The 16383-nt window shown below is 40.8% G+C and overlaps 1 protein-coding gene across 4 annotated transcripts in view; it reads right to left on the reverse strand.

Annotated features, from left to right (window-relative positions):
* The window catches only part of ZBTB7C (zinc finger and BTB domain containing 7C), a 370876-nt gene that overhangs the window by 225080 nt on the left and 129413 nt on the right, over window positions 1-16383 (reverse strand). Inside the window, exon 3 of one of the 4 annotated variants that reach the window (XM_053571874.1) lies at window positions 1986-2069. The exons of 2 other annotated variants lie outside the window; for them this stretch is intronic. The gene's annotated coding sequence lies outside the window, so the exon portion shown is untranslated. Of the gene's footprint in view, window positions 1-1985; window positions 2070-8452; window positions 8564-16383 lie in introns of those variants that run through there. One more of the 4 variants, XM_053571877.1, reaches the window with a different exon arrangement.

Here is a 16383-nt window from a genome sequence, read left to right on the forward strand (position 1 = left end):
CAAAAAAAAAAAACACAACCCTACTACAAGAAATGTTAAAGGACATTCTTCAAGCAGAATCAAGATGATAGCAGATGGAGATGTGGACCTACACAAAGGAATGATAACACTAGAAATGTGATTTATGTTTGTATCTGTATTTTAAAAGATAATTGAGTATTTATACAAAATAATAATATAATATGGATTTATAACATACATGTATAAAAGTAAAATGTCTGACAACATTAGCATAAAGATCAGGAGGGGAGAAATGTATTATTGTAAAGTTTGTATACTGTACATGTAATGATATAATATCATTTGAAAGTAGACTGTGATGTTAAAGATTTATATTATAAATTTGAAAGCAGCCATTGAAATATCAACATAAGAATTATAGAGCTTGGTGCTATAGCTCAGTAATCAGAGCACCGGCTTTGCAAGCCAGGGGCAGTAAGTTTGAACTTTGCCTGGTCTTGATTTTTTTTTTTAAAGTTACAGGTAATATGTTAATAAAGGAGATAAAAGAGAACCATAAAGAATATGCAATTCAAAGGAAGGCAGAAAAAGGAAAAAAGAAACAAAGAAGTAATGGGATGAATAGAAAACAAATAAATGACAGACTTAAACCTAAATGTCAATACTCACATTAAACATAAGTGGTCTAACTACTATAATTAATAGGAAGAGATTATTATATTAAATATAGACCCAACCATAAAGTAAGACCTATTTTAACATAAAGAGACAAATAGACAAAAATAAAAGGAACAGAAAATATTTATCATGCTCATACTAATCAAAAGAAAGTTAGAGCAACTACATTAATATCAGATAAAGTAGACAGAGCAAAAATATCACCAGGGGAAAAAAAAGGAGCAATTTCATAATGATAAAAGGAACAATTTATCAGGAGGAAAACATAACAATTGGAAACTATTGTTTACCCAATAACAGAGCTTTGTACAACCTGAAACAAAAACTAAAGAAGAAAGAAACAACTTTAATAGCCATATATCCATTAAGGCAATTAAATATATAGTTAAAAACCTTCCCATAAAGAAGTTCTAGACCTAGATAGCCTCACTGGTGAATTCTACCATTTAAAAAAATAAATTATAACAATTCTACACAAACTCTTCCAGAAGATGAAGAGAAGGTAATATTTCCCAGTTCATTCTATGAGGTAGTATTATCCCGATACAAAAACCAGATAAAGACATTACAACAAAAGAAAATGACAGACTAATATCCCTCATGAACAAGATACAGAAATTATAAATGGAATTTCAGCAAATAGAATTCAACAATATTTAAAAAGGATGAAATATCATGACATAGTGGTATTTATCTCAGGATTTCAAAGTTAGCTTAACATTTGAAAATCAATGTGAGTTTACCAATACTAACACACTAAAAAAGAAAACCATATGAATAGATGCAGGAAAAGCATTTGATAAAATCTAATATCCATTTCTTATTAAGGAAGAAAAACTTACCAATGTTGGAATAGAAGAGCTTCTTCAACATAGTAAAGGACATCTACAGACCAAGTTATAGCTAACATCATACTTAATGGTAAACAGGTGAATGTTTTCCCCCCTAAGATCAGAAATAAGTCATAGGTTCTACTCTCACTGATCCTATTCAAATGTCCTAAATCAGTGGTTCTCAACCTTCCTAATGTCGCGATATATTTTCATTGTTACAAAGGGGTCACAAGCCACAGGTTGAGAACCACTCTCCTAAATTTTCTTCTAAGTGCAATAAACAGGGAAAAGAAAAAGAAAAGCATACAGATTGGAACAGAAGTAAAACTGCCTTTATTCACAGACAACATGATTGTCTATGTAGAAAATTCAATGAAATCTACAAAGAAGGATACTAGAATAATAAGATAGTTGTACCAAATTTCCAATGTACAATATCAATATACTAATTGTATTTCTTATACTAGCAACAAATAATTAAAAATAGTAATTAAAAAAAAAAAAACTACTTACAGGGCAGTGCCTGTGACTCAAAGGAGTAGGGCGCCAGCCTCATATGCTGGAGGTTGTGGGTTCAAACCCAGCCCTGGCCAAAAACTGCAATAAAAAAACCTACTTACAATAGCATCAAGATATATGAAATGCTTAGTGATAAATATGACAATAGACATGCAAAACCTGCTCTGACAACTATAAACATTGTTTATAGAAATTAAAAATCTAAACAAATGGAGAGATACATGATGTTTATGGGTTGGAAGATTATTAACATGTCAATTCTCCCCAGATTGATCTAAAAATTCAATGCAATCCCAATCAAATTCCCAGCAAGCTTTGGTGGTGTTGTTGAAATTGACAAGTCAATTCTAAAGTTCATAAGAAAATGAACTTTTTCAAAAGGACCTAGACTACCCAAAACAACTTTGAAAAAGAATTTGGATAGCTGACACTACCTAATTTCAAGACTCATAAAGCTATAATAATCAAGACAGTTTGGTATTGGCCTAAACATACATAAATTGATCAATGAAACAGAATAGAGTCTATAAATAAACTCATCCATTTACAAAGAACTGATTTTTGACAGAAGTGTAAAAGGCAGCTTGGTGGGGAAAAGAACAGTCTTTGCAACAAATTTATGCTAGAATAATGAGATATTCATATGCAAAAGATGAAAGTTGATATATAACTTGTACCAGATACAAAAATCAACTAAAAATGTGATAACTGTTCTGAATATAAACCCTAAAACTATAAAATTTCTAGATAAAAGCATAGGAAGAATTTGCACCAGAATATTTATTGCAGCCCAATTCATAATAGCCAAGACATGGAAACAGCCCAAGTGCCCATCGACCCATGAATGGATTAACAAATGCTGGTATATGTACACCATGGAATACTATGCAGCCATAAAAAAGATGGAGACGTCACATCTTTTATGTTTACCTGGATGGAGCTGAACATATTCTTAGTACTCTTAGTATCTCAAGAATGGAAAAAAAAGTATCCAATGTACTCAAAACTACTACGAAATTAATATAGAACCACCTACACACTCATATGAATGGCAAAACCTAACTATAGTCAAGAAAGTAGAAGGGAAGAGGAGAGAGAGGAGGGGAGGAGGGATATGGAAGGAAGGAGGGTATTTAGGGGGACCTCACCTAATGTGCATGATGCAATGGTACATTTCAAAACTATTAAGAAATGAGTATAATTGTGATGGATGTGTAACTTAGTTCAATGTAAACATTTCACATTGTATATTAAAGCAGTACCCTGAACCCCATATGTGCATCAATATACAGTTATGATTTAATAAAAAATAATTAATTTAAAAAAATAGGAAGAAAATCTTTCTGACCTTGAGTAAGGTAAAGATATCTTACATATGACACCCAAAGAACTATCCATTAAAGAAAACAATTGAAAACTTAAACTTCATCAAACTAGAATTCCTGGTCCTTATAAGACACTGTTAAGAGAATGAAAAGGGAAGTTGCAGAATGAATAAATATTTGCAACTCACATATCTGGTAAAGAACCTGTATCCCAGAATACATAAACTTCCCCACCTCAATAATAAGCTTAAGTGTACAGCTCAAGTAATCCTCCCTCCTCAGCCTACTAGCAGGGACTATTGCGCTGCTAAAATTCCCCATTCTCCCCTCTCCCTAGCCCCTGGCAACCACCATTCTACTATGAATGTGACTATTCTAGGTACTTCATATATAAGGAATCATACTGCATTTGTCATTATTTGACTGGCTTCTTTTACTAAGCATAATGTCCTCAAAGTTCATCCATGTTGTAGCATGTGTTAAAATTTCCTTCCTTTATAGGGCTCAAAAACACTAATGTGTATACCACGTTTTGTTTAATTATTCATCCACTGGTGGACACTTGAGTTGCTTCCACCTTTTGCCTCTTGTGAATAATGCTGCTATGAACATGCATGCACAAATATCTCTTCAAGACTCTGCTTTCAATTCTTTTCTGTATATACCCAAAAGCAGAATTGCTGAATCATATGGTAATTCTATTATTTTTTTTTTTTTAGGAACCACCATACTGTTTTCCATAGTAGCTGTACCATTTTGTATTCCCACCCACAGGGCACAACTGTTTTGATTTCTTTACATTCTCATCAAAACTTACTTTGTTTTTTTGTTTGTTTGTTTGTTTGTTTTTGGGGGGGTGTGCTGGCAGCCATCCTAATGGATACAAGGTGGTATCTCCCTGTGATTTTGATTTGTATTTCCCTAACAATTAGTGGTGTTAAGCATCTTTTCATGTGTTTATTGGCCATTTTATGCAGTGTCTCTTCTTAAAAGAAATGTCTATTCAAGTCCTTTGACCATTTTTTAATTAGGTTGCTTGGTTTTTTGTTGTAGAGTTGAAAGTTTATAGATTCTAGATATTTACCCCTTATCAGAGATAAAATTCGAAATATCTCCTCTAAAATGAATGAAAGAAAGAAAGAGAGAGAGAGAAAGTAAGAAATCAAACATCCTTCCTGCAAAGAGGCAAAAGATCTAAACAGACACTTTACCAAAAGGGATACTATGAATGGCCAATAGGCACATGAAAAGATACTCAAAATCATTAGTTACAGGGAAATGCAAATTCAAACCACAAGGAGATACCCCTACACAACAATTAAAATGGATAAAATTAAAGAGATTGAGAATACCAAATATTGAGGGGGATGTGAAATAACTAGGACTCTCCTATACTGCTGCTGGTAGAAGCGGGAAATGGTACAACTACGTTGGAAAACAGTTTGGCAGCTTCTAATAAGTTAAAGATACACCTCACACAATCCATCCTTCCCCTCCTAGACATGTGCCCAAGAGAAATGAAAGCCCATGTCCATAAAGAAATTCATGCATAAATGTTCACAGAAACTTAATTTGTAATACCCAAGAATTGGGACTGCCCAAATGTCCATCAACAGGCACATGGATACTACTCAGCAATAAAAATGAACCAGTGACACATGCAACAACTTGGATTAACTTCAAAATAATCAGGTTGAATATCAGAGAAGCCACATAAAAAATAATATATACTGTGTGATTCTATTTACATAAAATTCTAGAAAATGCAAATAACTTAGAGTGGCAGACAGCAGGTCTGTTATAGAGCATCCCCCATCTTGGGGATGCGAAAGCATGGGACCGTTTATTTATAAGAAGGCCCAAGGAAACTTCTGGGGTTAAGGACATGTTCATTCATTATATTAAGAGAATGATGGTGTCACGAACTTATCAAATCATCCATATTATGCATGTGCAGCTTAGTATAACTCAATTATACCTGAATAAAGCTGTTACAAACAACGTGCCCCATGGCAAGAGACAGCTATAACCAGGTACTCAAGCCCCTCTGTGACAGCCTCCTCGAGGGAGCCCATCAGAGAGGTTTTGTGCATCCTACCTGCTACCTCTGTGACTCATATCTGGGGGGAGAACCACAGTGAGGTTTTCAAGTTGGTAAAACCAAAGCACAAAACCAGTCAAGGGCATGCTAGCTGCAGGAGCTTATCTGAAAGGCTGTCTTGACTACTCTCTCCTTCCAGGTCGCCCACTTCCTCCCAGCAGCAGGGCACAGCCTGTTCTAGGCTTGCCAGTGTGGCCTCTCTGCCCACTTTGAGAGTCTTGCCTCTCTTCACTGAAAACTGTTTTCCAGAAAAACAACAAAATCTTAATAAAAGACAACAGCGTGGCCTTACACCAGGCTTTCATGGGCAAGTGTGCATGAGAAAGGGCAAGTAAAACACTGAATTAAAACCCATTTAAATGAAGAATTCAGTGGCATCCACTTAACTAATAAATAGTATTCCTCTTTGCCATTGATTGACTCGTGATTGTAATGAAGAGCTCCAGGGGCAACAGCAGAATGTCTTAATTCATGGTATAAACGTCACCAACTCTTGGGTTCCTAAGATTGACTGTGTCGAGCAGAATGGAGAGCCCACAGGAATTAATTCTTGGAACATCCCTGCGGGGTCAGCATTATTATACCCTGTTTCTAGGTGGATTTAATACCTCCAGTGCTGGGCAGAGCGCCGTCTGCCTGGGGGGAGAGGGGGTGCTCCGTGATTGCTAATAAGTGATGATGGGGCAGATAGGCTAGAAAGGAGCTCACTTTAAATCAGCTGTTTTATTTATTTCCAAGTTAAGAGACTGAACAAATGGAGTGTTGTTATTATCATGGTGATGATTATTGCCATGGTATTTAATAAAGACCCAGCACTGCCAGAACTGTGCGGGAAAGACACACTGACACTCTGGCTTCAAAGACAGCTGTTTTCTCACAGGACAATGATTTGCAAATTCCCAAATTCCCACCCTAAATCCCCACCTGACAGTTCTGCCTAGAATCCTCTCCTTTGGGCAACTTCACATTGTGGACACGAGGCTCCCAAACTCTCCCTGAGCTCTTACCGTCCCTTCTCCTTAGGAAGTGAGGGCCAAGTAGCTTCAGCTTGAGCTCTGCAGGCTCCAGTCCACTCCCTTAAGCAGGATGTGATTGTCATGGAAAGGCACATCCTTGGGGGATGCAGACTCTCTGAACCTTTCAAGTCATCAAGATTTATTTCCAGCACCAACTGGGAGAGGGTGGTCAGGCCTTGGCCCTCCTTGGAAAGAAGGCCTTGGCCTGCTGCTATCTGAGTGCCTATGAATGGAGACAGAGAAATAGGGCCAGTAGGAAGGTGCAGAGGGTACAAGAGGGGCTTCCCTATCCCCAGGACATTCCAGTGTATCCGGCCACAGGGCTGAGATTTGAGTTTCTGGAAAGTCACACGAGCATGTGAAAGAACATGATCATGGATGAGAATCTGAGATATAAACCTTTCTCCCATTTTATAATGGTTCCTTCATCTTAGAGGAAACTCAGGCAAAGGAGAGTAAAACAACTAGCTCAAGACTGTACAGTGAGCGGACAGCAGAGCTGGATATGAGGCCAGGCTCCCCAGCTCACTGGGCATTCTAGCCCAACATACTTCCAGTCTTGGCAAAATTTAGTGAAGGTGGAGGATAAGACACCTGCAAGGTGGCCCCAATGTCTGGACCACTTATGGTGTCCTCACCCTGTGGTCAGGCCCTGTGATTATTGCCCTGTCCCCACACAGCTGGTTGTCTCACTGAGGGAACAAGGCCTTCCCACAAGAAACCCTCCAAAAGAAACACCAGGTAGTATATAAAATCAGGGCTCATGTGAAAATACTCAGAAAGTGGCACCATTAGAGCAGTCTCATCCTAGAGTAAGTTCCAAGGATCTACTTCATAAATGAGTAACCCCCAAATTACCAGCATGCACAAAAATGTTACCCAGCCTTTTTTTTCTGTGGGATGTGCCCGACAGATAGACCCTTTAACACATATCCCCTAACCCACCATAAGTATGCACAAGAAGATCACATGTCCATCTCACTCCATGACACTACCTTTGTTTCTAGGAGTATGTGGCTTGACTGAGGGAATTTCAGGCTCCCCCAAGACAAAGCATACAGAGCATGCAGCATGCCCCAGCCCACTCACAAAGCCTGCAGGGCCCTAGCTCACTCACAGAGCCTGAAGGCCACACCCCAGCCCACTCACAGAGCCTGCAGGCCACACCCCAGCCCACTCACGGAGCCTGCAGGCCACGGTCCAGCCCACTCACAAAGCCTGCAGGCCACACCCCAGCCCACTCACAGAGCCTGCAGGCCACACCACAGCCCACTTACAGAGCCTGCAGGCCATGCCCCAGCCCACTCACAGAGCCTGCAGACCACACCCCAGCCCACTCACAGAGCCTGCAGGCCACACCCCAGCCCATTCACAGAGCCTGCAGACCACATCCCAGCCCACTCACAGAGCCTGCAGGCCACGCACCAGCCCACTCACAGAGTCTGTGGCCCCAGCCCACTCACAGAGCCTGTAGGCCACGCCCCAGCCCACACACAGAGCCTGCATGGCCCTAGCCCACTCACAGAGCCTGCAGGCCATGCCCCAGCCCACTCACAGAGCCTGCAGGCCACGCACCAGCCCACTCACAGAGCCTATAGGGCCCAGCCCACTCACAGAGCCTGCAGGCCACGCACCAGCCCACTCACAGAGCCTATAGGGCCCAGCCCACTCACAGAGCCTGCAGGCCATGCCCCAGCCCACTCACAGAGCCTATGGGCCCCAGCTGGTAGCACCTGATACAGAAGCTACAGAGCCTCCATTGGCTCCCTGAAGAGCATCTCTCCTTAAATCTATTGCTATCATCTCATGCTCATACCAGGAGAAAGCCTCTCATGGCCCACTCATAGATATCCTCCAGCTAGCATGGACCAGATTACTCACAGGGGAATTGTAAGTTCTAGCCAGAGTCAATGCCTCACTGTCTCACAAATACCATAAAAGTTCCTGTCCCCAGTGCTTGGAAGAAACTTCCCCCCACCTAGCAAGCCCTTGTCATTGCTCCATCTGGCTACATCTTACCCATTCTTTGGGACTGTCCTTTGCACCCCAGACTGCAGCAGCTCTCATGGCTCTCTCTGTTCTCTGGGCCCCCAGTGCCCTTGCAAGTAGTGCCATGCACATGTCGCCAGCACGGCAGCCCATGTCAGCAGTGAGATCGTGGTGCGCCAGCCTCGTAACCATCAGTAACCTGAGGCAGCATCACACCGAGTTCATCTCTGCATCCCCTCTGCACCCACCTGCAGAGATACCAGAGTTAAGGTTAGAAGACATGGAACAGACTCAGGTAATCTAGTTGTTCCTTTCTCTTTCCAGATTTACAAATAGAGAACCTTCAAATATAGACTTCATGCATGCAGCTGAGCTCTCTGGCACCCTTAAAATGAGCTGCTGCCCTCCTTCCCACCCCCCTTTCCACAGCAGAGTCCCGAGTAGGTGAGCAGTGTGGCCATATGAGTGGGCTCTCTGCACTCTAGATGCTATGTCTATTCATGTCCGTGTGGCTCCTTAGTGACAATAAATGCTGCTAAAAAAAAACTCAGCTGAAAGGAGTCAAGAATATAAACAGACAATACATAGGAGGAAAAACAATAAACCAACATGTAGAATAGATTAGTAATCAAAGATAAGCAAATTAAACCACTCAAGTCCCCCAAATGTGAAGTAAGGCAATAATGTACCATTTTATGTCTATAAATTAATAAATCGAATGCTAGTAGGATTGTGGAGAATGAGAACATTCATAAATGGTTAATGGCATTAAAACCTGGTAGAATATTTGGGGTAAATATTTAGCAAAACACATCAAGACCCACATAGAAATTTGTGCCCTGTAACGTAGTAATCCCACAGCTGGGATTTCATCCTAATGGAACCCACAGAAACCTACAGCCCCACCATTGCTGAGTCAGCACTACGGCAGGCCTGGGTTTGTTAATACCTGCAGTAGTGTGGGTGACATCTCCAGAGTCAATTAATGAGCCAACCTTTGTGAGATATAACATTAGCCAGCCTGGCTAACATCAATTACAGTCAGAAGGTGAGCTGTAATCGTGGGGCAAATAAGACTGAGCCGCTCATTGTTTAAAATGACCACAGAAGCAAGTCACCTTTATGAACACAACTGGGATAAATCAGAGAGAAACAAAGAAAGAAGCGCTCGCCGCGTGTCACTCCACGCAGCTGGCTCTGGGTCACAGCACATCCTCACATATGCAGCCAGGCTCACCCCGCAATCTCAGTGAAGGCCAAGCCCCTCTCCCCCAAGCTCGGCTTGATGGAGGACCTTCTGGGGTCTTCTGAGGGGCTGGGTTCCAGCTGTCAGACACAGTCTAGGTTTCACAGAGGTGCAAACAGCTTTTCCATGTGCAGGAAAGCAGTGCTTCAGAAACCTGGCTGCAGGGGTTGGGATTAGAGAGGCTGGGGAGGGCTACCACCAAGTCGTCATGGCAACAGCCTCCCTGGCATTGCCCTCCCCTAACCCGGCCAGCCCCCGCCAACTGGTCTGCTCACACGGGGACTGTGACTAACTGCATCTTCGTGTGGCAGACACTCCCCTACAGGCTTGTGCCTGGGAGTGAACCAAAAGGGCAGCCTGCCATTCTTTACCTTCATGGGGAAATCCGCACACCTTTTTTCCATCTGTTGTCTCAACCCACCCCCACCACCATGAGCAAGGTGGAAAGACAGGAGTCCTTGACTACAGATGAGAAAGTAGAAGACAGAAAGGTGAAGAAGCCATGTGGAGAACACACAAGGGAGTGATCCCACCGCTTCTGGAGACAATGGGAGGAGATGAGGGGAGAGGAAGGACCTGCCTTCTAGTCCTGGTGGTGCCAGGAAGATCCCAGCCCAGACAAAAGAGCCCAGTTTTATTAAGAACCCCCACCCTTGGGCGGCGCCTGTGGCTCAGTGAGTAGGACGCCAGCCCCATATGCCGAGGGTGGTGGGTTCAAACCCAGCCCCAGCCAAACTGCAACAAAAAAATAGCCGGTCGTTGTGGCGGGCGCCTGTAGTCCCAGCTGCTTGGGAGGCTGAGGCAAGAGAATCGCGTAAGCCCAAGAGTTAGAGGTTGCTGTGAGCCGTGAGACACCACGGCACTCTACCTGAGGGCGGTACAGGGAGACTCTGTCTCTACAAAAAAAAAAAAAGAACCCCCACCCTTGATATTTGATCACCCTGGCCTTCCTTTACCAAGAATCCTTTTAAGTTGGTTTAGCAACAATCTCTACCCTGTATGTTTCTCCTTGATAATTTTCTGACTCTACTCGTTGGCTATAAATCCCCATTTATTCTTGTATTAGGGATTGCGTTCAGTTCTATATAGGAGTTTATTTTTTCCTATTGCAATCATTTCTTATTAAAATCTACCTTTACCACTTTAACTGGCTGTGGTTCTCTTTGGTAATAGAATGTTTAGGAACTGTGAAGCTAGAACACCTGAGTTCCAGTCCTGGTTCATCTCTGACTGTTGCTGAACCTTAGGCAAGTTCCTTATACTCTCTGGGCCACCATTTGCTCGTGTCTAGAGCAGTGACTGCAGTGTGGACCAGTGCCGGCCATGGAGAAGGTACAATACATGAGCCCAGTTTTCTTTCCTTTTTTTTCAGTTGTCTCTATACATGTACATGTGTTTATTTGGTTTCCACTTTTTGCCTTCACAAAATTAAAGAGGCTTAAAATTTAATAACAATGTTTAAGATAAGGACTAGAAACAAAAATGATGTAGAGAACAAACGAAGATAAATACATTCAGAAAACAAATCAGATGATTGCTACAACAAAATATTGAGCAATAATAATAATAATAATGCAAAAAAAAGTAACATTCACATTGTCAGATAAAAGTATGTCTATCATAGAATGCTTTGACTCTGAGGTTCAGTATGGAGTCATCAGTTAACTTCTTTTTTCAAAGTCTCAAAAATAGAGAATATTCATTTTTTTTTTTTTTTTTTTTTTTTTTTGTGGTTTTTTTGGCCGGGGCTGGGTTTGAACCCGCCACCTCCGGCATATGGGACCGGCGCCCTACTCCTTGAGCCACAGGCGCCGCCCGAGAATATTCATTTTTATAAATAAAAACAGAAGATAATTTCAAAAAACAGATCATGCCAAATCTTATAGACAATAGAAAAAGAAGTAATACTTCAAAATCATTCTACTTCATCTGGATATACCTGATATTAAAATTGGAAAAAATATATTATTATAAAGGAAAATTACAAATATACTTCACTTATAAATGAGGATGTAATATCCCAAACAACATATTAACAAGTTGAATTAAAAATCGTTGTTCAAACAATGTACTTTGGTCAATATTAAATCCAATTTATGTGAGAATTAGTCACTATTTTCTTTTGTTTTTCTTTCCCTCACCCCCCTCCTTTTCTCTCTGTTTTCCCCTTCCCCCACCCCCCACCATGTCATTAATTGTCATTAATCGTCCTCATATCAAAGTTGAATACATAGGATTCACGCTTCTCCATTCCTGTGATGCTTCACTAAGAATAATGTGTTCCACCTCCATCTGGGTTAATACAAATGCTGAAAAATCTCCATTTTTTAAATGGCTGAATAGTATTGCATGGTATACATATTTGTTGATTTTTGTTGTTGTTGCAATTGCCATGGCAGTCTTCTTCATAAAGTCTTTCCCCAGGCCGGTATCTTCCAGTGTTTTTCCTATGCTTTCTTTGAGGATTTTTATCATTTCATGCCTTAAATTTAAGTCCTTTATCCATCTTGAATCAATTTTTGTGAGTGGAGAAAGGTGTGGGTCCAGTTTCAGTCTTTTACATGTGGATATCCAGTTCTCCCAGCACCATTTATTGAATAGGGAGTCTTCCCCCCCCAGTGTACATTCTTGTTTGGTTTATCGAAGATTTGTAAGTTGTTGGTTTCATTTCCTGATTTTCTATTCAATTACAAATGTTTATGTCTCTATTTTTGTGCCAGTACCATGCTGTCTTGACCACTATGACCTTGTAGTTCAGCCTAAAATCTGGTATGGTGATGCCCCCGGCTTTGTTTTTATTATTAAGAACTGCCTTAGCTATACGGGTTATTTTCTGGTTCCATACAAAACACAGAATCATTTTTTCCAAGTCTTGAAAATAGGATGTTGGTATTTTAATAGGGATGGTATTGAATCAGTAGATTGCTCTGGGAAGTATAGACATTTTAACAATGTTGATTCTTCCCAGCCATGACCATGGTATGTTCTCCCATTTGTTAAAAGTCTTCTTTTCTTTACTTTTTTAGAGTTTCATAATTTTCCTTATAGAGGTCCTTCACCTCTTTTGTTAGGTATATTCCTAGGTATTTCATTTTTGTTGGGGCTATGGTGAAGGGAGTTGTGTCCTTAATTAGCCTCTCATCTTGGCTGTTGTTGGCGTATACAAAGGCAACTGACTTGTGGACATTGTATATCCTGAGACATTACTGTACTTTTTGATGACTTCCAAAAGTTTTGTGGTTGAGTCTTTGGGGTTCTCTAAGTATAAGATCATATTATCAGCAAAGAGGGAGAGTTTGACCTCTTCTGCTTCCATTTGGATGCCCTTTATTTTCTTGTCTTGCCTAATTGTACCAGGCATCCTCAAACTTTTTAAACAGGGGGCCAGTTCACTGTCCCTCAGACCATTGGAGGGCCGGGCTATAGTTTAAAAAAAACTATAAACAAATTCCTATGCACACTGCACATATCTTATTTTGAAGCAAGAAAACAAAACGAGAACAAACATAATCACACCACCTCATGTGGGCCACGGGCTGCAGTTTGAGGACCCAAACTTCCAGCACTGTGTTGAATAGTAATGGTGACAGAGAACAACCTTGTCTGGTTCCAGTTCTAAATGGAAAAGCTTTCAGTTTAACTCCACTTAGTAAAATATTAGCTGTGAGTTTGTCATAGATAGCTTCAATCAGTTTATGAAATGTGCCGCCTATGTCTAAACACTTCAGTGTTCTAATTAGAAAAGGATGCTGGATTTTATCAAATGCTTTTCCTGCATCTATTGAGAGGCTCATATAGGCTTTGTTTTTGCTTCTGTTGATATGGTGAATAACGTTTATAAATTTATGTATATTAAACCAGCCTTGCATCTCTGGGATGAAACCTACTTGATCATGATGTATGACTTTTTTGATGATAAACTGTAATCTATTGGCTTTTTTTGAGAATTTTTGCATCTATATTCATTAGTGAAATTGGTCTAAAGTTCTCCTTTTTAGTTGGGTCTTTTCCTGGTTTTGGTATCAGGGTGATGTTTGCTTCATAGAACGTGTTGGGGAAGATTCCTTCCTCCTCATTTTTTTGGAATAATTTCTGCAGTATGGTAATAAGCTCTTCTTTGAAGGTTTGATAGAATTCTGGTGTGAAGCCATCTGGACCAGGGCATTTTTTTTGTTGGGAGATTTTTTATTGTTTCTTTGAATGAGCCCAGTTTTCCTTATCACCACATTTGAAATAAAACTGACAGTGGAAAGAACATAGAACATTACTTCCAAAGCCCACCTGTCACAGAGGCATCTCTTGAGTCTAATCACACCAACAACAGACCAACCCTCAATGAGGGGCAAAATAACTGGCCTGTAGTCATCAAAAAACATCCAGGCCACAGGAGTCAAGGAAAGATGGAGAAATTCTAGACTGCAGTACACTAAAAAGACATGTCAGCTTGATACAAGGTATGAGTCTGCACCACGTCCTTTTGCTGAAAGGACAACACTGAGACACTTGGCACAACATGGTGAAAGTCTGAGGATTACTGAGTAGGAGCATATCATTGTGAATTTCTAGGTTTTGATGGCTGTGGTCTGGTTCTGTAAGAAAGTGTCCTTTTTTTTTTTTAATTTTTTTATTAAATCATAACTGTATACAATGATATGATCATGGGGCATCATACACTCACTTCATAAACCATTTGACACATTTTTTGTAGGAGTTGTATTCTGTAAAAACGGAGCATCAAGTTGGCAATTCACTATCAAATGACTCAGAGAAATGGAGGAAGTTTCATTGTATCTACCTGTATTTGTATCTTTTCTGTAAGTTTGAGATAACTTCAAAATTAAAAAAAAATTCAAACATTATTTTTAAATGAAACAAAGCTGATGTTCAAAGAGGTATAAGTGGTCTGGCAGAACAGGGACCCAGGCAGACCCAGCCACCTATCACAGGACCTGTGTAACCAGGAGGTGATTAGTAAGTACTAATGAAAGGTTGTCGGGTTCTAGCCCCTATCCTGTCTTTAACAAGTCCCTTCCCTTTTCTGCACAGAAATCTCTTCATCTAAAGCAGTGGTTCTCAACCTGTGGGTCGTGATCTGTATTAAAGGGCCGCGGCCTTAGGAAAGTTGAGAACCAGTAATCTAAAGAATGAGCATATGCAGAAGCTCAAGGTTCCTAACAAGGCCAATACCACCCCCAGATGTTGGAAATGTAGATGCCAAATAACCTGCATTACCTCCATGACCCCACCCAGACAGGACTCGCCCTGCATCCCAGCACGGGAGAGGACGTGCACTTCATTTTGTTCATAATTTTAGCTTTCCTTTAAAAAAAATCACCTTACAGCTGTGGTGCTGCTCTCAGTAACTGAGCTGCCCACACAACCCTCAACATCAGCACCAAATCGGGGCCCTCGGCACAGAGGCAAGCTTATGCCTGCTTTGTTAAGACTTTTAGTCTACTTTTGCCTAAGCACTAATAGAGTGAAATACACACTTGTATTACAAGTTACTTTCCTTTTATTTCTCTTTTATGTTGTAGGTAGCTTCATAGAATAAAATATTTTTTTCTGAAATTTTGTGTGTGTAGTAGGTTCACATGTGTTCATGAATCTTACTTCAGGTGGGTATGAAAAGGGCATCAGGTCTACTATGAACCTACAACCCTGCCTGATGGGCTCCATCTCATTGTTTTAAAGGGCTCATAGTGGTCCATACCTCTACCATCCCTCTACTGACAGGCAGGTCATTTGAGGTTGTTTTCTGTTTTTCACCACTGCAAGTAAGGCTACAGCAAACACCCTGGTACCTGCCTCTTAGGCCCATGATTAGCTTCTGTAGGAGGCCACATGAGATCAATACCCCCGGTAAATCTCCTCTTGGCCCCGCATCTCTATTGCTTATCAGATATTATTATTACCCTCAGCACCACAGAAACTATATGACATAACACCTTTCTTTTCCTTTTCTTGGGCAAGTTTTCTCATTGTCAACAACTGACTGATCCCTGGTAACAATTCCTCCTCCATTAGATGAGGTATATACTCACTGCTTGACAACAAGGCCCCCTCAACAGTTCCATTCAACTAAAACTGATTGGCTGGAATAAAGCATGGCCTGGCACAAGACTCTCAGCTGCAGTTTACACCAACTGAAATGCTTTATATCCTGGCAGCTAAGTCCTTTTGTAACTGGGTCTTTGTTTTTGTCAATATGGTAACTCAAGGCCATCCTCTGAGCACATTATTTTGTGGTTTGTAGTTTGAAAGGTGCTATATAGACAGAATGTGTCCCCCCTGCTAATTCATATGTTAAAATCCTAATTCCCAAGGGGATGGTGTTTAGAGGGGGGGTGGAGCCTTTGGGAGGTGATTAGGTCATGAGGGTGGAGCCCTCAGGAATAGGAGTAGCGCTCTCATAAAGAGACCACTACCGAGTTCCCTTTACACCATGTCAGTATGCAGTAAAAGATGTCTGTTTGTAGAGTAGGAAATAGCCCTCACCAAATCAGCCAGCATCTTAATCTTGGACTTCCCAGCCTCCAGAACTATGAGGAATTAATTTTGCTTACAAGTCACCCAATTTATGGTATGCTGTGATAGTAGTCCAAATAGATTAAGAAAAAAGGTCTTTCAGATTTTCCAGCTTCTAAACATCTATATCTCACAGATATGAAATGCAAGCCCTTCCCATGGGCCTACATTCAAGATACATTAGCCA

The sequence above is a fragment of the Nycticebus coucang genome, chromosome 19, assembly GCF_027406575.1.
Source record: "Nycticebus coucang isolate mNycCou1 chromosome 19, mNycCou1.pri, whole genome shotgun sequence".
Taxonomy (NCBI): domain Eukaryota; kingdom Metazoa; phylum Chordata; class Mammalia; order Primates; family Lorisidae; genus Nycticebus; species Nycticebus coucang.